This window comes from Danio rerio, chromosome 16 (assembly GCF_052040795.2).
Source record: "Danio rerio strain M-AB ecotype USA chromosome 16, GRCz13ab, whole genome shotgun sequence".
Taxonomy (NCBI): domain Eukaryota; kingdom Metazoa; phylum Chordata; class Actinopteri; order Cypriniformes; family Danionidae; genus Danio; species Danio rerio.
The window spans coordinates 42,707,501-42,730,277 of record NC_141036.1 but is presented as its reverse complement, the minus strand read 5'-3'; the positions used below and the strand labels follow the sequence as shown (position 1 = coordinate 42,730,277).

Sequence of the window (22,777 nt, the reverse complement as noted above, 5' to 3'; positions counted from 1 at the left end):
TAATTAGGTGAACTATGCAGGTTAGGGTAATTAGGCAAGTTATTGTAAAAAGATGGTTTGTTCTGTAGACTATCGAAAAAAAATAGCTTAAAGGGGCTAATAATTTTTTCCCAAAAATGGTTTTTAAAAAATTAATAACTGTTTTTATTCTAGCCAAAGTAAAACAAATAAGACTTTTTCCAGAAGAAAAAATATTATCAGACATTCTGTGAAAATTTCCTTGCTCTATTAAAAATCATTTGGGAAATATTTAAAAAAGAAGAAAAATATCAAAAGGGGGCTAATAATTCTGACTTCAACTACTGTATGTATATATATATATATATATATATATATATATATATATATATATATATATATATATATATATATATATATATATATGCGATTAATTTTAAATAATTAACGCGTTAAAAAAATTAACGCAATTAACGCAGTTCAGGTTTTTTTTTACTTCCTGTTGTGGTGGATGTGTTCAACATGCAATAAATGTGGATAAGACCAAGGAAGCACTTTTTGAAGGCAAGTTCCAGTATAAAACAATTAGTTGCATCACAAGTTATCCAGAGTTTTATGCAATTTCGGGTGTTTCATTTTTAACTTTCGACATCTGTTGTAAGTTGATACCACATGGCGAACAGAAAGTCATCCGCATTTCGTGACTCGGTGTTCCTTTAAGGTAAGGTTCCTTTTAAGGCTACACGGTACAATTTTAATAAGAGTATTATCTTAATCATATTAAAATCGGAGTATTGGTGTCTTATGTAAATGTACTCAGAACGTCTGGTGAAGTCGCGAGCTGTCAAAGACAGGGCATTACTCTGCCTTTAAGCATGAGCCCTCCAAGTTTAGCGTGTTTCCTCATTAAACGCAACGAAAGCGTATGCTTCGCGTTGTTGTGTCAGAATCCTTGTGAAATACAGTAATACTTTAGGACGCATAGTTTAGGACCCTTAGCAAATTTGATGAACGTGATCATGCGTGTTGAATCTGAGGGGAGTCGCTCCAGTATGGAAGGCCGTTGGGGCCAAAACGTCTGCAGCGCGTTGTGTGTGTGTCTGTCTGTGTGTGTGTCTGTGTCAGGCCCGTTGAGGGGTGTCAGGGGTGGAATGAGCGACGTATCTGAGTAGGGGCGAGAGGGATGTGCAATGTATTTAACGACCGGTTTGCAAAAAATTATCATTCATTTGCAGGCATTTGGGAGTCTTTTTGCACTTGCGGGATACTCCTAGTCTTAGCAACTGGATGAATGTAAAGGAGGATTAAGCAAAATGGTTTCTACTCTATAATTAATGTTCTCAACTCACAGCATTAAAACTTTACAATGAGTGCAACAGTTTGTATTCTATAGTTTATTATTATAATTTTTAATTTTCCATATCTGCAATTCCTGTATTTTGGCATTTTTTTGCAGTCCACTTAGAATCCAACATGGAAATCAATGTTTTCTTTATTGGCATTGATTGTTTTGAAATTTAAATGTCATTAATATGCCTGTGTTTTAATTTCTGTAATAAATATGGCTGTCAAGCCAGGATCGTGATGGTTTATTGTGGGTATTTTGTTTACATGAAGAAATCTGTGTTACAAGTTAAACAAAAATTCTATTAAACAATAATATTTTGAATTTAAATATTTTTTCTTGCGTTTACATTAATTTTACATTTAAATAGGCAAAATTACAAGTTTCAGTATTTTAAATGTGATTAATCACGATTAATCGCGATTATTTTTTTTAAAAAGGTGCGATTAATTAGTTAATTTTTTTAAATTGATTGACAGCACTAATATATATATAGGCCTAGCAATGCCCATGTTCATGGATAATGTATTTTTGCCGTGGTCATTTTTTTATATATAACTCGAGTCAATATAAAGTTATAATTTTATCTATTAATATTTTACTTTTAAAGCAACAATTTTAAATTTGTAAAGTCATAATTGTACTTTCAGCTTCTATTAAACGTGTAAATATTTGCTCAGGAAATGGCTTAAATAAACAAAAAAGACTAAAGCAATATATGACTTTCTGACTCTTTTTTTTTTTTCCCTTCATGAGTCTGATTTGTCTTTGTCACAGTCAGCACAGCCAGACAGAGAGCCAGCTTTTGATCTCCCATATAAACTGGACTTTATTTCTTTACTACCATTCCCGCCATTCCACCAAAACCTTCCCTTGCCTTCATTTGACTCTTCAATGTCTACTTCTATTCTTTGTTCCTTGGGCAGTTTCTGAACATTACAAAGCCACGAACTGTCCGATCATGGTTAATCTTTGTGTAGAGTGCATTTTTTCAGTTTCTCTCCAAACGTAGGTTGACATGAAAGTAAGCCATACAGATCTGGAACAACATGGTTCTGTAATGAATTGTTCTTGTTTGTTTTGGGGTGAAATAACCCTGTAATAAGAAAACATCTTCTGTCTGTCTTTCTAGCTCATCATGAAATTGAAGTGAAAGCTCAAACTGCATTAGAAGTGTGAAAAAGATGGGCTTACCTATAAATGTACAAATTTTCTGGTGCATTTCAATGTGTATGATGTATAATGTAGAGGTATTTCTTTGGCTATGACATGTAGTGACTTTGCTCTTCAGTAGCACTGTAGAGAAAAAGTTTAGCTAAAATGGTGGTCATTTGGCTGTGCATTGCCAACATGTGTGTTTTCTTTTATTTTGTGTTTTTTTTATGTGTGTGTGTTTTATTTTGTTTTGTGTTTTGCATTTTTCATGTTTTATTTTGTGTTTTGTTTTGTTTTACTTTGTGTTTTGTTTTACTTTGTGTTATTTTGTGTTTTGTTTTATTTTGTGATTTATTTTGTTTGTTTTGTTTTGTGTTTTGCATTTTTGTGTTATTTGTTTTGTTTTGTTTGTTTTGTTTTGTGTTTTGCATTTTTTGTTTTATTTTGTGTTTTGTTTTGTTTGCTTTGTTTTGTGTTTTGCTTTTTTATTTTTGTGTTTTTTGTATTGTTTTGTTTTGTGTTTTGCATTTTTGTTTTATTTTGTCTTTTGTTTTGTCTTTTGTTTTGTTTGCTTTGTTTTGTGTTTTGCTGTTTTATTTTTTGTGTTTTGTTTTGTTTTACTTTGTGTTTTGTTTTACTTTGTGTTATTTTGTGTTTTGTTTTATTTTGTGATTTATTTTGTTTGTTTTGTTTAGTGTTTTGCATTTTTGTGTTATTTGTTTTGTTTTGTTTGTTTTGTTTTGTGTTTTGCATTTTTTGTTTTATTTTGTGTTTTGTTTTGTTTGCTTTGTTTTGTGTTTTGCTTTTTTATTTTTGTATTTTTTGTATTGTTTTGTTTTGTTTTGTGTTTTGCATTTTTGTTTTATTTTGTCTTTTGTTTTGTCTTTTGTTTTGTTTGCTTTGTTTTGTGTTTTGCTATTTTATTTTTTGTGTTTTATTTGTTTTGCTTTGTGTTTTGCATTTTTGTTTTACTTTTTTTGTTTTATTTTGTGTTTTTTTGTGTGTGTTTCATTTTGTGCTTTGTTTTGTGTTTTTATTTTGTGTTTTGTTTTATTTTGTTTTGTTTTGCTTTGTTTTGTGTTTTTTTGTTAGATAATGATAATTATAGATAGTTAAAGATAATTATAATAAATATATTTTAAAAATCTGAACTTTTATAATAATAATAATAATAATAATAATAATAATAATAATTTGGACATAGAAAATATTTTAAAAATCTATATTGAAAGTTACTACTACTGCTACTACTACTTAAAAATAATAATAATTTTAATAATAATTTGGACAGAAAATATAAAACATTATTAGGTGATATTTTAAAAGTCTGAACTTTTATAATAATAATAATAATAATAATAATAATAATAATAATAATACAGTGAAAATCTATCCTATTGCACAAGAGTTTCTGTCCTTTACATTGTCTTCCACTTAGTATTTCTCCCCTGTAGGTTTATTGCTAATAGATTTGATCTTAAGACAAATTATTGTCAGATGGACATCACACAGAGAGGCATTAAACCAAAGAGGAAATCAGGCCATATGAAGACATCAATGCAGACCTCATTATAAGATAATCATGGAAAATCTAAAAAGCTATCCAAGTCTGATAGCAGTTACCAAAATTAAAGATGGCATTGTTCAAAATATAATGTAGCCTAATTAAACTAACGCCATAAATCCCGATTTAATTAGATCCGAGCTTATTGGAATGGAACTTAAGAATTAGATTCTATTCTGTGACTTTCCCCAGTTTCAGCTGCCAAATCAGTATTGTTGGCGTTATCGCATTTGTCAAACGATTGTTTTCTGCTTCGTCCGGAGTTACACGAGTGGCCCGTGTTGAGTTATTCAGGATCTCCGGGATTTCCATCCCATTTAAGATTAGCAGAGGCGTTGTGTTTGGGATTAGGTGCTCTTCCACTTGCAGGCCTCCTGACGCCGGCAGATAAGTTCCCCGCTGGAAAGCATGTGTGACATAAATAAAACAAATTGGGAAATTGCTTTTTTTTCTTTTTGGTGCTGTTGTTGGATTTACAAGTTTGAAGTTCTCTTTGTACCCACCTCAACTGCTCGGAGGATAGCTTTGATGGAGTGAACTTAAGAAGATGCGGAGCGACAGCAGTGGAGTTACTTTTCACACAGTGTCATGTGATAGCTGAATGCGTCTTTGCGTCTAAATCCTGAGGAGATTCTTGGGGTGAGAGATATTTTTGTGCTGCGTAGCGGAGGAAATTGACACCACATACTGTAGAGATAAAGATTAGAGAACAATTTTTAACACTTTTTAAGGACTATTGTAATCTTTATTGTCCAAAATGTGAAGTAATATTAATGGTACAGTAGCAATATATTTTTTTTTATAAATTGCCAAAATACAATCTATGGGTCAAAGTTATTGATTTGTTAAATTTTTAGAAATTGTTAGTATATTCATGTTTTGTGACTATATTTTCTAAGTTCCATACTGTAAATATATCAAAACTTGATTTCTGTTTAGTAATATACACAACTTTAAAGGTCATATTTTCAATATTTAGATTTTGTTAAACCCCATGATTGTCATATAGTTGTATCTCAACAAAATATTGTTGTGTTCTAACTCATCATAGATTGATTTAAATGTATTTGTTCAACTTTTAGATGATGTATAAATCTCTATTTTTTTTTTAAACTGACCCTTATGACTGGTTGTGTGGTCAAGGGTCCCACACAATGGCTTTGCAAGCAGTGAACTTGAATTTTAGGAAACTGTTGGTTGTAATTTGATCTCGATTTTAACCCCCCCAAAATACACAATCATTAACATAATTGTTAAAAACCTCACCTCGTGCCTCACCTTGTTAAAAGTGTGCCTCACACAGGTGAGTGATCTTGACAAACCACCTGTAGAAAACACGCTTTTATCTTTCTGATGCTGTGTGTGTTCACACCAGACGTGGAATGCACAAACAAAATAATTGCATGTAAATAGACACGTGAACATTTTGAGTTTATTTGCTTCATTCACGTGTAAAATCTGCTTAATTCGCGCATCAAATTTACTACACAATAGACAAGGGTTCGCATCATAGATGCTAAATGGCTAACATGGATATTGTTGAGATAGTAGCTGTGTTTTATGTGCTTTAGGAAGGGTGAAAAACAGCATATATTCGTTTACCGCCATGACCGAATCAACTAGATTCTTCCAAAGCTGCACCCAAATGTTCATTTGTTTTATTTAGAAAACAGTTTGTAATGGTAAAAGTAATATTTTATGTCTTTTAGTAGAGATATTAGATAAGGGATTTGTTTTGTTTACCAAATAAGTGGATCTAATTGAATTTGCATTGTAAACATTAAATAAAAGTTACTCCAAAAATTATTCAACATAAATCTGCAGATTTTTTTAGAAAATAATGCGCAGAAATATTCCAAAAAATAATGTCTGCAGTTTATGTCAGGTCCTACCAAATAGGCAACTGTAAGTTGACCATAGCAGTAAAATTGTTAATTTTGTTTCTTTAAAATGTAGTTTTAATGAATTGCTGTGGTTTAGATTTTTGTTTGTTTGTTTGTTTGTTTGTTTGTTTGTTTAATTTCTTATGAAGGTAGGAGTGACTTTGCTAGTACAGCAAAAACAAAAGTTAGCTTAAATTGTATTTGTAGTTGTTGTAAATTGTAATAATACTTATAATATTACTATTTTAACTGTATTGTGTGATAAGTGAATACAGCCTTGGTGAACTGTGTATCTATTTAAGGAATTTAATTGAATGATCATTATTAACAGTATATAAATGTAAAAAGTTTTTCTAAAAAATTTATTTCTATTCATTAAAGTATCCTCAAAGACATCCATCAAATTTTCTCAAAAATGAAACACATTTTTATTATCATTATTATTATTTATCATCATTTTTATATTACAGTTTTAAATTTTTACCAAGATAAAATATCATATTGTTTATATTATATTATATTATATTATATTATATTATATTATATTATATTATATTATATTATATTATAATTTACTTGATTTAAATCAAATCAAATCAAATAACTTTTTTGTCACATCATTAGCAGCACGTGTACTGTGATGAGTGAAAAGCTTAGGTGATGGCTCCAGACAGTGCACAATACAAGAACAGTGCAAAATACAGCAACATACTCCCGAAAACCAAAACAATATTAGCAATGTTAACAGTGATGCGTAGAAGACAATGAATAAGTGTACACATAGTCTGACAAATTATTGTAGGCAATATTGTTTTAAGGAAGGTCTGGTTAAAGTGCAGTGCATGCTACATCTTGATAGGATGCAGTGAGGGGTATGGAAAGAGTTTGTGTGAGGTGTGTTTAGTATTCATCAGCCTGATAGTCTGTGGGAAGAAGCTTTCCTTCAGTTGGCTGGTGGAACCGTCTGCCTGAGGGTAGCAGAGAAAAAACATATTTATTATACGTATTTATATGTAGCTTGATAATTTATCAGAATATTGTGCATTATTTTATTTTTGTACGAAAAAATATTGTAAGCACATTATATTATTCATTTTCCTTCAGCTTAGTCCTTTTATTCATCAGGGCTGGGTTGGCGGAATGAACTGCCAACTTATCCAGCATATGTTTTACACAATGGATGCCCTTCTGCAACCCAATTTAGCTTATTCAATTCACCTATAGCGCATGTCGTTTGACTGTGGGGGAAACTGGAGCACCCGGAGGAAACCCACACGCACACGGGGAGAACATGTTAACTCCATACAGAAGTGCTAACTGACCCAGCTGGAACTCGAAGCAGCGACCTTCTAGCTGTGAGGCGACTGTGCTAACCACTGAGCCACCATGTCACTTATATTAAAAAAATATATATATTTTTATAATATATTTATATTTATTAATATAAAAGTATATTATAATATAATTTTTTTTAAATATTATTATGGACCTCAAAGTTTTGAACGATTATATTAACAGCTAAGCTGAATTTTGGGGGAATGATCTTTGGCTCGTGATGCAAATCAAAGGCATAAATAGTCTCAGACAAAAGTTTGCCAATGGATTAATGAGTGAGTATTGAGCTAGATGTTTAAAGTGGATTGTAGATGAGAGACTGTGTGATAGAGTGTGAGGCTCTGTGACTGTGCTCTAATTGGCACCATCCATATTAGGGATGACAGTCAGACACTGCTCTGGTGCTGATCTGAATGCCAATGCCACACTTTACGTGCCACAAGCGCAGCTCCCCTGAGATCATCACAAATAATGCTCAAACCTCAGACAGACAATAGACCAATTTAACAAGTACACAGAATTACAAGTGATTTGCCTTTAAACAAACATTATAATGCTGAAACATGCTGAAGATTTTGATGTCTATTTAATAATTATGATTAAACGCATAACATGAATGATGTGTTTGCAGTCTTGTGCATGCAATGGACCTCCAAATACAATCATTCCTTTTTAAGGGGCTTCTCATGCTGATATTTGAAAGGCAATGAGCTATATTTTAAAGTACAAACACATTACTGTTCTGGAAAATATTTATTACAAAAATTAAATATTATTAGGTTTAATAAGAAAGTAATGTTTAATATTAATTTAATTCAATTTTCATGTATTTTTTCAAATTTCTACACAATTTTAGTACTTTTACTATTATTTATTTAGTTTTTTTGTTTTTATTCAGTTTGTATTTTTTTTAAATAAATTATTTAAATTATTGTTTTCTATAATTTTTTATTTTTTTTTAAATTAAATTATTTTTTTTTTATTATTGTTGTGTGGATTGTGGTTATATCCATGGACACTGCTGATATTCCGCGGGTCTGGTAATGTAAAAAAATACATTATGATCAATTGCGAGTGCACTCAAAAAAATATTTTCGCTGCTTATTTAACCTACTTATTTTTTATTACTTAATTGTGTAAAAACAATTAAGTTAACCTAATCAATTTGTGTTGAGACAACATGAAGGAATTGTGTGGAACAGCATTTTTTATGGTGTGGATGAGATTAAGGATTTTTGCTTTTTATTTTTTAAACACATTCTGTAAAATACGAATGTGTTTTTAATGCATTTTTAATCAGGCAATTGGGCCCCAATTTGCATGCTAATTATAATTTTTTTTTAAAAAGCACATAATGGAGGTCCATTTGTTAAAGCAGAAATGGAGGCGAAACAGATCTGAGAGAAGAAGTATCCAGCTAAGGCTTAAATCTGTAAGAATACAGTGTTTAAAACGGTTGATTCATCTATAAAAGAGTCGACTCATAGTGCTTCAAACGAGTCGCCTTGATACCGAGTCATTAGGTGTTTCGCCATGACGTACGAACGAAACCAAGTTATTCACGTGCAAGCGCAAACCCGGGAGATTTCAAACCTGAGGCCCCGCCCTCTGACGCAGAAACCCAGACACACACACACACACACACAAACACACGCACACAAACATGCCGGTCGATTGAAGTCACACTGCAGATGGACATTATCGATTCTCTACCCAGAGATGAAACCTCAGCATTATAACCAAGCAGTTGGAAACTTCTGGAAACTACAGGCTACAAAGAATACTTCATCTGCGTTTGTTAAAGGAAGGATCAGTAAAGATTAACTTACTAATGGACGTCAGGATGAGTTTCTTCCTCCATTTCTCAAATGTAAGTACGTGCGATTAAAGTTGCCTCGTTGACTCTAGCTTGCAAATGTATTTAGTTGTGATTTGTTACTTGTAACCGCGTGTACTGTATCAGGTTAACTGGCTATATTCTCTTATCGCGTGCAAAGTCACGTTAAAAACGCGACGCGTGCTGTTTGTTTACGGAGCTCCGTGGTAGAGGTCTGCATTCCCGCGGCTGTCCCCGCGCCAGATTTCTGCGGCGCGGGAATAAATTTCCGAATCAATCGCGGGAGCGGTCGGTAACAGGTTTAATTTGGGACGGGAGCGGGCTGTCTAGCAATATCGTGGATATTGCTATGCGAATGAGACTTTGCATGCTGAGAGCTTTGCCTGCCTGTGTAACTGCTTGGCGCTTGTGTGTATGTGTTAGTGCGCGCGTATGAGAGAGAGAGAGAGAGAGAGAGAGAGAGCTCTGTCTGGCTGTCTCTGGACTGTTTAGCTAGGTGATTTTCGGTTATGTTCTCCCCCGCTCTTTAGCGGGATCGGGCGCGGCGGGCTGAAAACGGGGCGGTTCGGGCACCGGGACAAGAAATTCTAAATATAAGCGGGAGCGGTCGGGTTCAGGCTAAAACCTGGCGGGTGCGGGCGGAAGCGGGAGCGTTGTCGTCCAGAGGTGTGTGTGTGTTTGTGTGTGTGTGTGTGGCAGCTAAAATCCATGCCTACACTATGGAGCGCGTATGAACTGTGATTACTTTTATATTGCTGATTAGCTATTGGGCATTTCATTCTCTGACTGAAGGCAGTCGACCAATCGTGACAGACTGTCATCGGTCCAATCAGCGCAGATTAGCTTCGCGCTAAGGAGGGGTTTGGGAACAAATGAATCACTGGACGATTCATACAGGAGTCGCTGGGATAATTAGGTAAAAATAAATGCAGATTATAAGACCATGAAAGTGTTTTTTGACTTTGCATGCATATTAGACTGTTTTTGGAGACCCTTACAACCAAGATATGACCCTATTTCATGTATAATATGGGCTCTTTAAGGACACTTAATATAAAGTGGGACCGAATTATTAAAGTGACGATGAGGTGCAGGTTGAAGACGGATAAACACATCCAATCAAATTTTGTGTGCGAATGGGTGGCGGGTTAATGATTAGTGTAAAGCCAGGGTGATATTTCTGCTGATCTGCGTATATCTATTACTTATATTAGTATTTTTTAATTTTGTCAAATTTTGTTATTTTGTATTTTTGTATACTATTCATTTTTAAATAATGTAAATGTGTATATATAAATATTATTATCATCAATAATAAAACATTTAATTAACAATTTATATATCTATTTATTTAATTTATATATTTACTTATTAATTTATTTAATTCTTTCTTTAAACAATTTTACTTATATTTTGCTCTAAGCTTTTCCAGCATTCTCTTGCAAAAATGTGTCCCTTGCCATTCCCAGTAGTTCATCAGACCCCAGTTTGACCCCAAGCTACAAATCAAAACTCGGATTAAAAAAAAAGACAAAATTGCTCCTTCGGCTGAAGCTTTAACAGTAAACCATACACTCTGGACACAATATATTTAGCTCCCCTCATAGCATCAGTTTTCTGTCAGAATATTTCATAACAAATAAGAAACCATTTTGTCCAAGCACGTTTTTCTTCCTTCCAACAAAACAGTAAAAACTTCTGTCATTATCTAGCTCTCACAGTAAATTGGCCTCGCCGGCAATTCCCATGTAATTGTGTCCTTTGACTTAAAAGTACCCGCACCCACAGTCGAACACCTGTTTCATTATTATCAGGAGAACAAGGACATAATGGAGTCTTTTTTTGGGGGGAGGACTAGAAAAGACGGTGTAATTACTGAATGCTTTGATTACCTTTCGCTCAGCCTATTTGGAATGCTAGTTCAATATCTATTACTTTGAACATGTTATAATGGCTCCTAGTCGCTCCCACGGTAAAGGCAAGAGGTTAAAGAGGACAATAGTCGCAGATCACGCTGCTCGCTTCATACTTCTCTTCTCTCACACCTATCGATTTCGGTTGTGGCGAGCAGATTGACTGCCTCGGCAAAACACAAGTGCAGATGGAGAACCGGCAGTTATGTGCTGAACGAAGGCTGAATATATTATGCCCCTTTTCATAGACTGTAAAAAAAAATCTCTGGTGTCCACAGAATGTGTCTGTGAATCATCATCTAAAAATAACCCACAGATCAGTTTTATATATTGTCAAATTTGTGCCTATTCGAATGTGAGCAACAAATTAAATTTTTTTAAATGTTAAATTTCTGTTAAATGCAAATGATATAGCTGCAGAGCTGTTTGGGTTGACGACTTAAATCGAGTTAAGTGCAGTTCTTGCCATAAAAGGGTGGTCCAGAGTTTAATTTTAAGGCCTGGTTGAGTTTATAAGATGTAAAGCAATCTTTGCTCATCAATGTGCGGATTAGCTCCATGTCACCAGGAAAAACATCATGCCTCCACAAGCATGTGCTTTGCCCCAGTAGCTGTTAGCTGTATCAGTTGAACCTGAATCAAACAGAAAATGAAAAGGATAAACCTCATGCCTGCTCTCTAAAATAAAATCTGACAAGTTTTTTTTCACATATATTCGGGATAAGCATGTGTAAGTAACATGAAATGTTCACATATCTTTTGGGAGCTTCTTATTTGAGATGTAGAATGCATAAAAAAACATCCGAAAGAGACACTGCAGTGCTGGTGAAGATTGTGGGTGTTTACAGTAGGGATGGGAAGATTAATCGATATGTATCGATACGCGGTCATGCGCGTGCACGATGCGAGTGCATCGGTTGAGCAGCAGAGGATGAATGAAATTTTGGAAGCAAATCGAGATGCATCGGTTTTTGCGAGATGCATCGGTTTTTCCGAGATACAGCTTATTTTTTTAATATAGAATGTATTTTTTATTTATTAACAAGTGTTGTTAACCTGTTTTAACCTGGCGCATAATTTAATCAACCTACATAAAGTAAGCCTTAGCAACGGATTTGCGGATGTGTACACCTACACTACAACTCAGTGTATCAGGTGTGCGGATGAAGCTAGTGGTGCGCCCTCAGAAAGCGCGAGAAGCAAAACAAACATTTTATTCCCCACTGAGTTTTAAATCTAAAGTATGGCAACATTATGGATTTAAGGATGGACGACTTGACAGGACAGATGCAATTTGCAAAATGTGCCGCGCATCTATAAAATACGCGGGCAGTACGAGTAATCTGAAATCTCACTTGAAGCGGCGCCACGGTGTTGTTGTGAAAGCATCTTCCAGTGTTCCTACATCCCCGGCTTTCACACTGCTTGAACTGTAGCTACCAGCTCCAAAAGTGGTGAGAAAAGCATTGCAAGTTTTTTTTTCCATGCGCAAAAGTTTTGTGCGCTCTATGCCAATAACGGATGTTATTGCATTGTTCATCTGCAGGGCCGGAGCAAGCTGAACTGCTGCTCTAGGCAGAGGACGATCACGCCGCCCTCAACCCCAATGTGAAAACGAAAGTGACCGGTTATGAAAATGAAGTGACGTGTCGCGGACCTCTATTCTGCCGCCTTATGCGCGGATATAACTGAGGACGCGCGGGTGTCACGGACCTCTATTCTGCCGCCTTATGCGCGGATATAACTGAGGACGCGCGGGTGTCGCGGACCTCTATTCTGCCGCCTTATGCGCGGATATAACTGAGGACGCGCGGGTGTCGCGGACCTCTATTCTTCCGCCCTATGCGCGGAAATAACTGAGGACGCGCGGGTATCGCGGACCTCTATTCTGCCACCCTATGCGCGGATATAACTGGGTGTTGCGGACGCCGCCCTCTCTATACTGCCGAACTAGGCGGTTTTAAACACCTCCTCCTGTTAATTTTTATTTAATTATAATAATAATAATAATAATAATGATAAAAATAATGGGTGTCACGGTGGCACAGTGGGTAGTTTGACCACCTCACAGCAAGAAGATTGCTGGTTTGTTATATTTTTATTAGCCTGTTGTTTACAGTGATAGTGATGTTTCAAAGCAGCATAACACTGCTAGTTCACAACCTTAAGTTTTGAATAATCAGTGGCAAAATATATCTTTGTAAAACTTGTTTTCATAGTTGAAAAGTTAAATCACAATTCTTGTTGTGCAATGCTAAACCTTTATGTTGAAAGAGTGCAAATATATATATTTTAATATATATTGCACTTATACATTCTGTTTATCTTGAAAATACTTAAATAATATGTGCTATAGGTTCTAAAATGGCCCTCTACTGTAAACTGACACTCTGGCTCTGAGAGAAAAGCCAGTTTGTAAAAAAAGTCTTGGTTTTGCTTGGTTAATAAATAATCAAACTCATTCAATGGCACAGCATCCTCTTTCACATTATCTCATAAACTTGATTTAATTAGTTAGTGCTGAATTATCGCATTGTATCGTGATATGGGTGTGAATCGTATCGTGTCGCATCGCAATATGTCATAAATGTATCGCTAATATATCGGATCGTGTTCTTTGTATCGAGATGCGTATCGGATCGGCATTATAGCTTAGATGCCCAACCCTAGTTTACAGGGGTTTGATGGATAAATATGAATTTGTTGCTAAATTATTAAGGGTGCCAAACAGCATTTCCCATTGTTTACATCTTTGTTTACATACTTGCTACAACAAACCGTTAATGCTAGACCCTAAAGATCAATTTTAACAAATAAAAATACCTACAAGTTGTGGCTCACAATCCACAGCTTCTTCTATTATGGTTATAGCTGCTCCTTTGAGGAGTTTTTAGCTGTATCCAGCACTGAACTGGGAGAGTTACTGGAAGTCCTTTGTCAAATGCTGGAGCTTTATCTTTACGATAATTCTCTGGAACATAATTGGCTAACACTTTATTTTGATGGTCCATATGAGTTTTAGTAGACTGCCTGCTTAATAGTAGACTGTCTCCTTCAACAGACAGTTAACTGACTTTTAGAAACTTTGCAAGTACATGTCAACTTACACTAACCCTAACCCCAACCTAACAGTCTACCTATGATCTAATAAAAATTAGTTGGCATGTAGATGCAATGTAACTTAAATTCAACAAACAGACCATCAAAATAATGTGTGACCTATAATTAAAATTCAATTGTAAGCACTTTTCTCTTTGTCGTGTTCTTTGAAGCCCAAATAAAGAAACAGTCTAAGCTCTGTAGAAATAGTAGCATTTGGATGACATTTTATTTTCTCTTCTATAACATTACATTGCCTCTGACCACGGCCTTATGCTGTGCGGGGTGCATGCGTGTGGTGAATGTGTGTAACCTAAAGCATCTGTGTTCTCATTTATCTGGATGTATTTTTTGTAGCCCTCAAACTTTATTTACTGTAGGCTTTGCTAAGCTAACTCTGTAAAAGCTTATGTCTCCATTTGCATTAACCTTTGAGCATATTATATTCAGAGATGTTGTTTATGTTCATACAGCTACATTACACATCAGTGGACCAGCCCTTTAATGTTTCTGTCAACTCAAAAAAAAAAAAATAGCTACAAGTTGTTTTACAATTTTAAGTTGAGTCAACTTTTTATAGCGTACACTGTTCTGACAGAAACAACAAAACAATTGAAATTAATAGTGGATTAAATTTTTACATGTTCAAACTGTAAATGAACAATGATGTAGAGGAAGAGGTTACAATTTCTAGACTGCACAAAGATGTTTCTAAATGATTAGACAATGCATTTATAGTTTCTGGGGTAGGGTGATTAATCTCATTGACTAGCACGCTACTGCTATGTTACAACATTTTGCCTTTACAAATTAACATTGAACTCTAATTATCTTAATATACTCTGGCATAAATATATTTGCCCAAATATACTGTATAAAAAATTTTATCACAATCCAAAGATTGAAATTTCCTCAGTGGCCTGTATGTCAAGAGTCTATGAAGACTCTTATGTTCACTAATTTATGATGTTTTGTTGTTGTTGTTGTTTTCTGGCACATCTGAAGCTGCTACAGCAAATACACAGAAATGACAACTTCTACCAGAAAGACCAGGGAGATATTGATTTGCATTTATTGATGAGTATTATTCAACTAATCATTCAACAAAACAAAAGATTTCTTTAGAGGAGGCCCCATCTGTAGCTTGGTTTGGAAGCTTTTAGATCCATCTATGACTGCCTAGGACAAAGGCAGGGGCAGAGCTTTCCTCCCTGGACAGGGTAAACCAGGTGGGGGTAGAGAGAATGGTGGGTGAACGTCTGCGTCTGTACCTGCAACCAAACGCATGCAATAAATGGACAGCTTATGTCGAGTTTAGACTGCATGGTTTTCAAAGTAATAGTGTCACGAATGTTTTCCCACTGCATGATTATCTGGGCTAGCATTGTGTCGCTGCTTTGTTTACACTGCAAGATGGATCGGCGACAGGGGTCTTACACTGCATGACTTTGTCCAAACTACGTGTCATAAACAAAAACACAATGTATATCCTTTGTTATTAACTACATAAAGAAGTAGAAGCCTTTAATGGGGTAGAAAATGTGCATATTTGCTCACCTGGGTTTGAAGGGAATTAGCAATTGTTTTACCCGGTTGTGATATTGCTCAGATGACACATCAAACACGGGTGCTCCTTCAAAATTTCCGCTAGTTTTCCTTCGTTACTTGGGTCCAAATAAACTGAAAATGAGCACTTTTAACTTCTCCCCTAACCTAACACTGACCTGCAGGTACCCACACTAGTGAATGCTGCTCTCTCATTGGCTGTCGATAAACACTGATGTTATTTTCAGTCAAAACTCATTTCACACGGCATGATTTGAATCGCCGTTCAAAATCGGGGCTAAAATCATGCAGTCTGAACTCGTCATTATGTATTCCTTGTGTCTCTTGGCTATTGGCTATTGTGTCTCTACATGACATTAGGTCTTCCTGGTAGAACTAGTGCTAAAAGCTACATTTCTACAGCAGTCCCATAGGAAAAAAAAGTGCAATTTAAGGACCCTTTTGTTTTTCGTTGTCCATTTGATGAACTAAGTGACGTTAGTTGTTCTTAAACACTGTATCATCCCCACACTGCAGTAAACAGGGATGTAAATGTGTCATATGTGACCCCCAAAACACTACATCGATTGCGGCTGAGAGAAAAAAACAGCAAACAACCTCCAGACTTTTACACAACTAACAAGAAGCACCACCACTGTGTGTCACATCTTTACATCACTTTCCATTTTCTGTGGAAAGACACAGATGCAACAATGTTTAGAACTTTAAAAGATGTGACTTGATGTGGTGTTGCTTTTCGTTCAGTGTGTGACCCCCTCCTAGTCTTTAAAAACTCTTTTTCACATTTTCTGCATTAGGTAGATGTACCAGGGTCCTGAATATGACACTTAAATGGAAAAAAATATATATTTGTATGATAAGATAACAATTTTTATCACATGTCACCTTTAATGAGTTCATGCTCTCTGAAATATTAGTTTCACTTGCTGTTTTCACAGCTAAAGACTTCACACGGTTTGATTTGATTTTCTTCCCAAAATGTAAACTGCAACCAACCACATCAAACTTCAACATGAAATTTGCCTAATCCCTGATGTGCTTGCATGCGGTGATGGAAGATTGAATTTGAGGTAGATTGATCTAACATTTAACATTTTTAAAACACAAGAAGTAAGAAAGAATCCCTAAAAGTATCCCATGTACCTTTGGAGAAAAACATCTCATTTGAAACCTGGAGATTATGGAGGTGATTACATGCCAAAGATAATCCATTTGCATAAATATTAAGTGAGAGCATTTTATAGCCACCAAATCACTATTTATTATTTTTTTATGATATATTGATTGATTAATGGTGGCACTGTGGCTCAGTGGTTAGCATTGACGCCTCACAGCAAAAGGTTTGCTGGTTCGAGCCCTCGCTGGATTGGTTGGCATTTCTGTGTGGAGTTGGCATGTTCTCCCCGTGTTCGTGTGTGTTTCCTCGGGGTGCTCCGGTTTCCCCCTTATTTCAAAGACATGAGGTACAGGTGAACTGAATAGACTAAATTGTCCGTAGTGTTTAAATGTTTAAGTGTGTGTGTGTGTGTGTGTGTGTGTGTGTGTGTGTGTGTGTGTGTGTGTGTGTGTGTGTGTGTGTGTGTGTGTGTGTGTGTGAATAAGTGTGTATAATGTTTCCAAGTACTGGGTTGTGACTGGAAGGGCAACCGCTGCATAAAACATATGCTGGAATAGTTGGTGGTTCATTCTGTTGTGGGGACCTTTGAAATAGATTCCAAGCCGAAGGTAAATGAATGAATAAATGAATAATTATACACAGGGGAGGGATATATTTAGCAAAAGTTTCATTATTGTCATCATTAACTTTTCTGCAGCAACAACATTTAATATTTTCAGACACTGTGTCGTTTATATCGCCACTTTCCAGAGTAGCTCAGTGTGCACACCACGAAAACAACACTCGAAAAAAGTAAAAGACAGCAAAATAGGAAGCGGAAGGAGGGGAAAAAGTCTTCTAGGTTTAGACATCAGCTTTCCTCCTACTTCAGTGTGTTGGTCTTTGATAAAGACCTGTTACCGGGCAACACAGACCTAATTCACAGACTCAGAGCTGTCACACACTAACCTCTGGAGGGGGTTGGGGGGGGGGGGGAGACGGTGGATGGGGGGCAGGAGAGACAGTTAATTACAGAATGCAAATTACGTTGTCAGAAGAGCCATTCAAAAAAGAGTCTGCTCCTGCCTTTCAGCTCCTCCCCTTTGGTGCAGGTTTAATAAGCGACTCTTTCAAGCGGTCCTGCCTGTGGCTTTCAGAGACAACTGGAAATAATCTCAGAATGATGAACAGAATCGGATTGCCTCTTCCAGGCCTTGACAACCTAATTCATGCAAAACAGTGAGCTGTGGGTAAAAGCCACAGGCATGGGACTATCTTCTTACAAGGTGCTGAACAACATCTACCCCTGGGCTCCTCTGAAATTCCTATTCCCTGCACACTGTTTTTTTCTTTCTTTCTCTCTCTCTCTCTATTTAGTTTGCTCTTTCCTACTTTAACTTCTCTCCTTTTTACCCATTGTCTCCTTTTCTTAGCCCTTGGAAATGTTCCCTCGTGTAATCCTCTAATTGTGTTTGACTTGTCACGGATGAAAGAAGTTTGAGGTCCGCTGGATGTTGAGTGGCAATCCCACTGCTTCGTATTTAGACAGACTTAAATCAAGTTCAACGTACTGAATATTAATAATAATGGTGGTGGGAATGAAATACTACATACTTAATTTTTGAGTGTTAAATAAAATAATAAAACTCGGTGAATAAAATGATGTGACCAGATAAATTTTGCCTTTCAAAAACTATTCAGCAGAGGGCAAATGAAGTGAATTACAATCAGGAAAACAATGCATTAACAAGAGTCAATGTGTGAATGATGGCTACCTTAATTACTTGTTAGCACATGTTGTTAATTAATGTATTAATTAACATTTAAGTTTAAGCTAAATGTAACCAACAAAACCTCATGAGCTATTAATGTATAATTATGTCATGACTTTACTTGGAGGGGCACGTTCATTAACTCATCCTTAACTGCTCATGAATTTCTGTGTTTAAACTGTTCATGTTAATGTTGACAGAACACATTTCTATTGTTATTCAGTGTAAATGCAGAGTTAACAGGTGCTTTTACAACATAGAAACATTTTCACTGTTTCTTTAACTATTGACAGAAATATTCTCTTTTTGGCATGTTTGCATCACAGGAACTGGAAAAGATTGTAGTCATATGAACAGCTTTTTGAAGGAGCTACAGTAAATTAACTTCTACTACACAGGGTCTAGTCCTGGTATATGTGTACAATGATTGTGCAAATTCATGCCACATGAAACATTAGCATAGCTAATTTGTGTTAGAAGTCCTAGATATAAACATACAGAAAAAAAGTTAGCAACATTTACCAGTTGACTTACCTGTCTATGCCATTGTTTTCTTTCTCTACATCAGTAATATGTAGCACTGCAAGTTATCATAAGCAATTAAATCCTTTTTTTTTTGCTTCTTAAGTGGTGAAGTTTATTTATAAACTCATGTAGAAAGGATCACATGCTTATGATTGACCATGGCTTGGTCACACATTAGCTAACGCATGATTCACCAATCAGATGATTGCTAACTAGGCATGGGCCGGTATAAGATTCTGACGGTATGATAACCTTGGATATAAATATCATGGTTTCACGATAACTTTATTAAGACAATTGCTCTAAAATATATTCTTTTTAAATGTATAAGTTAAATGCAAAAACTTTTTTTCCTTTTGAACACAATATATTTTATTTTGAGAAACATTTAAAATAATTTGTAAGATTAAATATGTCAGGCTAAATGAATTATTGACTTCTGCTGTCTTCATTTGTTTCAAAAGCAGATTTTTTTTTAAAAACTGCTTTCTGCTGAAGATACTGTTGTCCTAAAAAAATGTAAATAAAAAATTGTACACATACCTTAGAAACAGTATTGCAGAAAATGTTGATGGTTTTAAAACCTTGACTTTTCCCAACTGCGGTATACCTTGAAAACGGTTATCATCCCATGCCTATTCCTAACTCACTACAAATAACCAGTTTCTTAACTCAGTCATCTTCGTCTTGAACAATCTCCCTTTTCACCCCTACTCATAACCCCCTTTTTATTGACAGGGTGGCATGGCGGCCCAGGGGTTAGCACTGTTGCCTCAAAGCAAGGTCACTGGTCCAAGTTGACATTTCTGTGTGGAGTTTACATGTTCTCCCTGTGCTTGTGTGGGTTTCCCAGGGTTCTCCGGTTTCCTCCTGCAGTTCAAAAACTTGCGACTTATAGTTGAATTGACCAAACCAAATTGGCTCCATAAATGAGCTCTTAATCAGCACTATATCTCTCAGTAGCAATCCCTGATTTGTCATTAAAAAGCCATAAATTTGCCATAAAAAGCAGGGGAGTTCTCAAAACATACCTAAACTAAAACTTCCCTCTTGCCCTGCAAACAGGAGGGACCCCCGGGCTCAGGGATCTTATGAGCTCAAGGCTCTCTCCCAGTACAGCATGCCAAACACAATTTATAATCAATCATCATCATCAAAAGTGTAATTACTTGAAATAACTTGAATATGTAAATACGTCTAAAATCCATCCTCACAAAACCCAAAACTCACAAAAAAAATTTTAAAAATAAAAAATAAAAAAATAAAACACAGATTAGATCATGGCATCCTGTGTCCTCCATTTATTGACTTCATTTCATATGCTTTTATAGTGATAGTGTAAAAAGGAAAATGTCTCAAAAGGAAATTTAGTAATCATGGGACAGGCCTTACAACTACACTACCTGACAAAAGTCTTGACGTCAATCACAGTTGTAAGAGTATCAAATAACAACTTGACTTCTAGTTGATCATTTGGAAAAGTGGCAGAAGGTTGATTTATCTGATAAATCATCTATTGAACTGCATCCCAATCATCACTAATACTGCAGAAGAACTATTAGAACCCGTATGAACCCAAGATTCTCACAGAAATCAGTCAAATTTGGTGAAAGAAAAAATCATGGTTTGGAGTTACATTCAGTATTGGAGTATGTGAGAGATCTGCAAAAAGGATGGCAACATCAACAGCCTGAGATATCAAGACATTTGTGCTGCTCATAACATTACAAACTACAGGAGAGGACAAATTCTTCAGCATGATAACGTTCCTTCTTATACTTCAGCCTCCACATCAAAGTTCCTGAAAACAAAGAAGGTTAAGGTGCTCCAGGGTTGGCCAGCCCAGTCACCAGACATTATTGAGCATGTCTGGGGTAAGATGGAGGAGGCATCGAAGATGAATCCAAAGAATCTTGATGAACTCTGGGAGTCCTGCAAGAATGCTTTCTTTGCCATTCTAGATGGCGTTTTTAATAAGTTATTTAAATCATTGCAGAAATGTATGGATGCAGTCATCCAAACTCATGGAAGTTATACACAATATATATATATATATATATATATATATATATATATATATATATATATATATATATATATATATATATATGTATATATATATATATATATGTATGTATATATATATATATATATATATATATATATATATATATATATATATATATATATATATATATATATATATATATATATGTATATATATATATATATATATATATGTATATATATATATATATATACACAGCAAATTCATCAGAGTTAAATTCTCGGTGTTGAAGCATTTCAGAGTAAAGTGTTGACGTTAAAGAGTTAGATTTTGATAAATGAATATAATAAGAGTTAGAATTGATTTTATTCAGTGCAAAATCAAGGAGTTATCTTTTTTACACTTGGTGGTGTTATTTCCAACATCCGGGAATTCATGCAGCCCCTGTCACTGAAGAATTTTCCAGATGCCATTTTCCATCTGAAGTTTAGAACAGCAACTGGTGAGTCAAACTACCTAAATGTTGGTATTTTACTGACTTTCTTTAAGGAAATACAGTTGTAAACATATTGTTAAGTTAATAACTTTAGAATGTAGTGACAATTTTAAACTTCTGCGGTTCATTCATGGTCGTTTGTGTATCTAGCTTAACTGCATTACTATCGACTTCTTTTCAAGAATGTTTTTATATATGCAAACGGATACATAGTGCATAAAAACATCAAATGTACATGTTCAACACATTTCTGTCACGCTTAATGGCATTTTGTGCGTTGTTACCCATCTGTAAAATAAAATCGACACTTCTCCTTTAATTCGAAGCAAACTAGCGAGGGAATTCCCGGAGCAGCCTAGCCTACTCTGCCCGGATGCTAACTGCAACACAGGACGGTTTCCATAAGCTCTGGAGAGTTTCTAAAACATATCTGGTGAGTAAATGAACAGATGCTTACTTGTAAAAGGCTTCCTGACTAAAACATATGATTGTTTGTTATCCGTGTATGTTAATTTGGTTATTTTAAACACCGCAGCCCTTTTAAACTGGTTCATTCGTGGCCTTCCATATACCGTTAGTCCATAGACCCGCGTGATAACGTAAGCTTGAATCATATTAAGTGTTGACAACCATTAAAGTCGGAATGTTAACATTAATGTCTTTAAATGACCGCGTTTGCACTTTCTCAGACATTTGACGTTACAGAAGTCTCCCGGAAGTTGCGGGACTAACGTTAACGTTATCCCGCAAATGCACAGAGACTCCCAGATGCCCAAGTAGATGCCCGCAAATGAATGATAATCTCCCGGAAATCGCGCGTCTCCCGCCCGGTCATTAAACACTTTGCACACCCCTCTCCACCGCATCCCTCCCAGCTCTTCAGGTACGTCGCGCGCAAGTCACCCCCACCGCTCTTCAGGTACCCATCTCTACCGCTACCTCCCGCAAATCTACTCTGTATCCCCCGAAAATGACTTTTCCCAACTCGGGATGTCTGACATTAGTAAGTTAGGCTATTTCTGTAGTCAGGAACATCTTAGACAAGCTTTTTCTCCCGCATGATATTGTGCTTAAAACTATAGGCTAAACTTAGCATGTATTGTACACAACATTTCCGTTTTATTAAAGACAATTTAGTACGTTGTAAACAGCCACCTGTCTGTAAAATTAATCAACTGATTCATATTTGAGCAGCCTAATGATGATACAGGTTTGATTTGTAGAT

The 22,777-nt window shown here is 35.6% G+C and overlaps 1 protein-coding gene and 1 long non-coding RNA gene across 4 annotated transcripts in view; one reads left to right on the top strand and one right to left on the bottom strand.

The window, feature by feature from the left end:
• The window catches only part of tsnare1 (T-SNARE Domain Containing 1), a 506,388-nt gene that overhangs the window by 459,840 nt on the left and 23,771 nt on the right, over positions 1-22,777 (top strand). The gene's annotated exons all lie outside the window — the stretch shown is intronic.
• Positions 15,225-22,777, bottom strand: part of LOC147833436 (uncharacterized) — a 23,682-nt gene continuing 16,129 nt past the window's right edge. The window contains exon 3 of the long non-coding RNA XR_015511899.1: positions 15,225-15,360. This is a non-coding gene — a long non-coding RNA (uncharacterized LOC147833436). The remainder of the gene's footprint in view (positions 15,361-22,777) is intronic.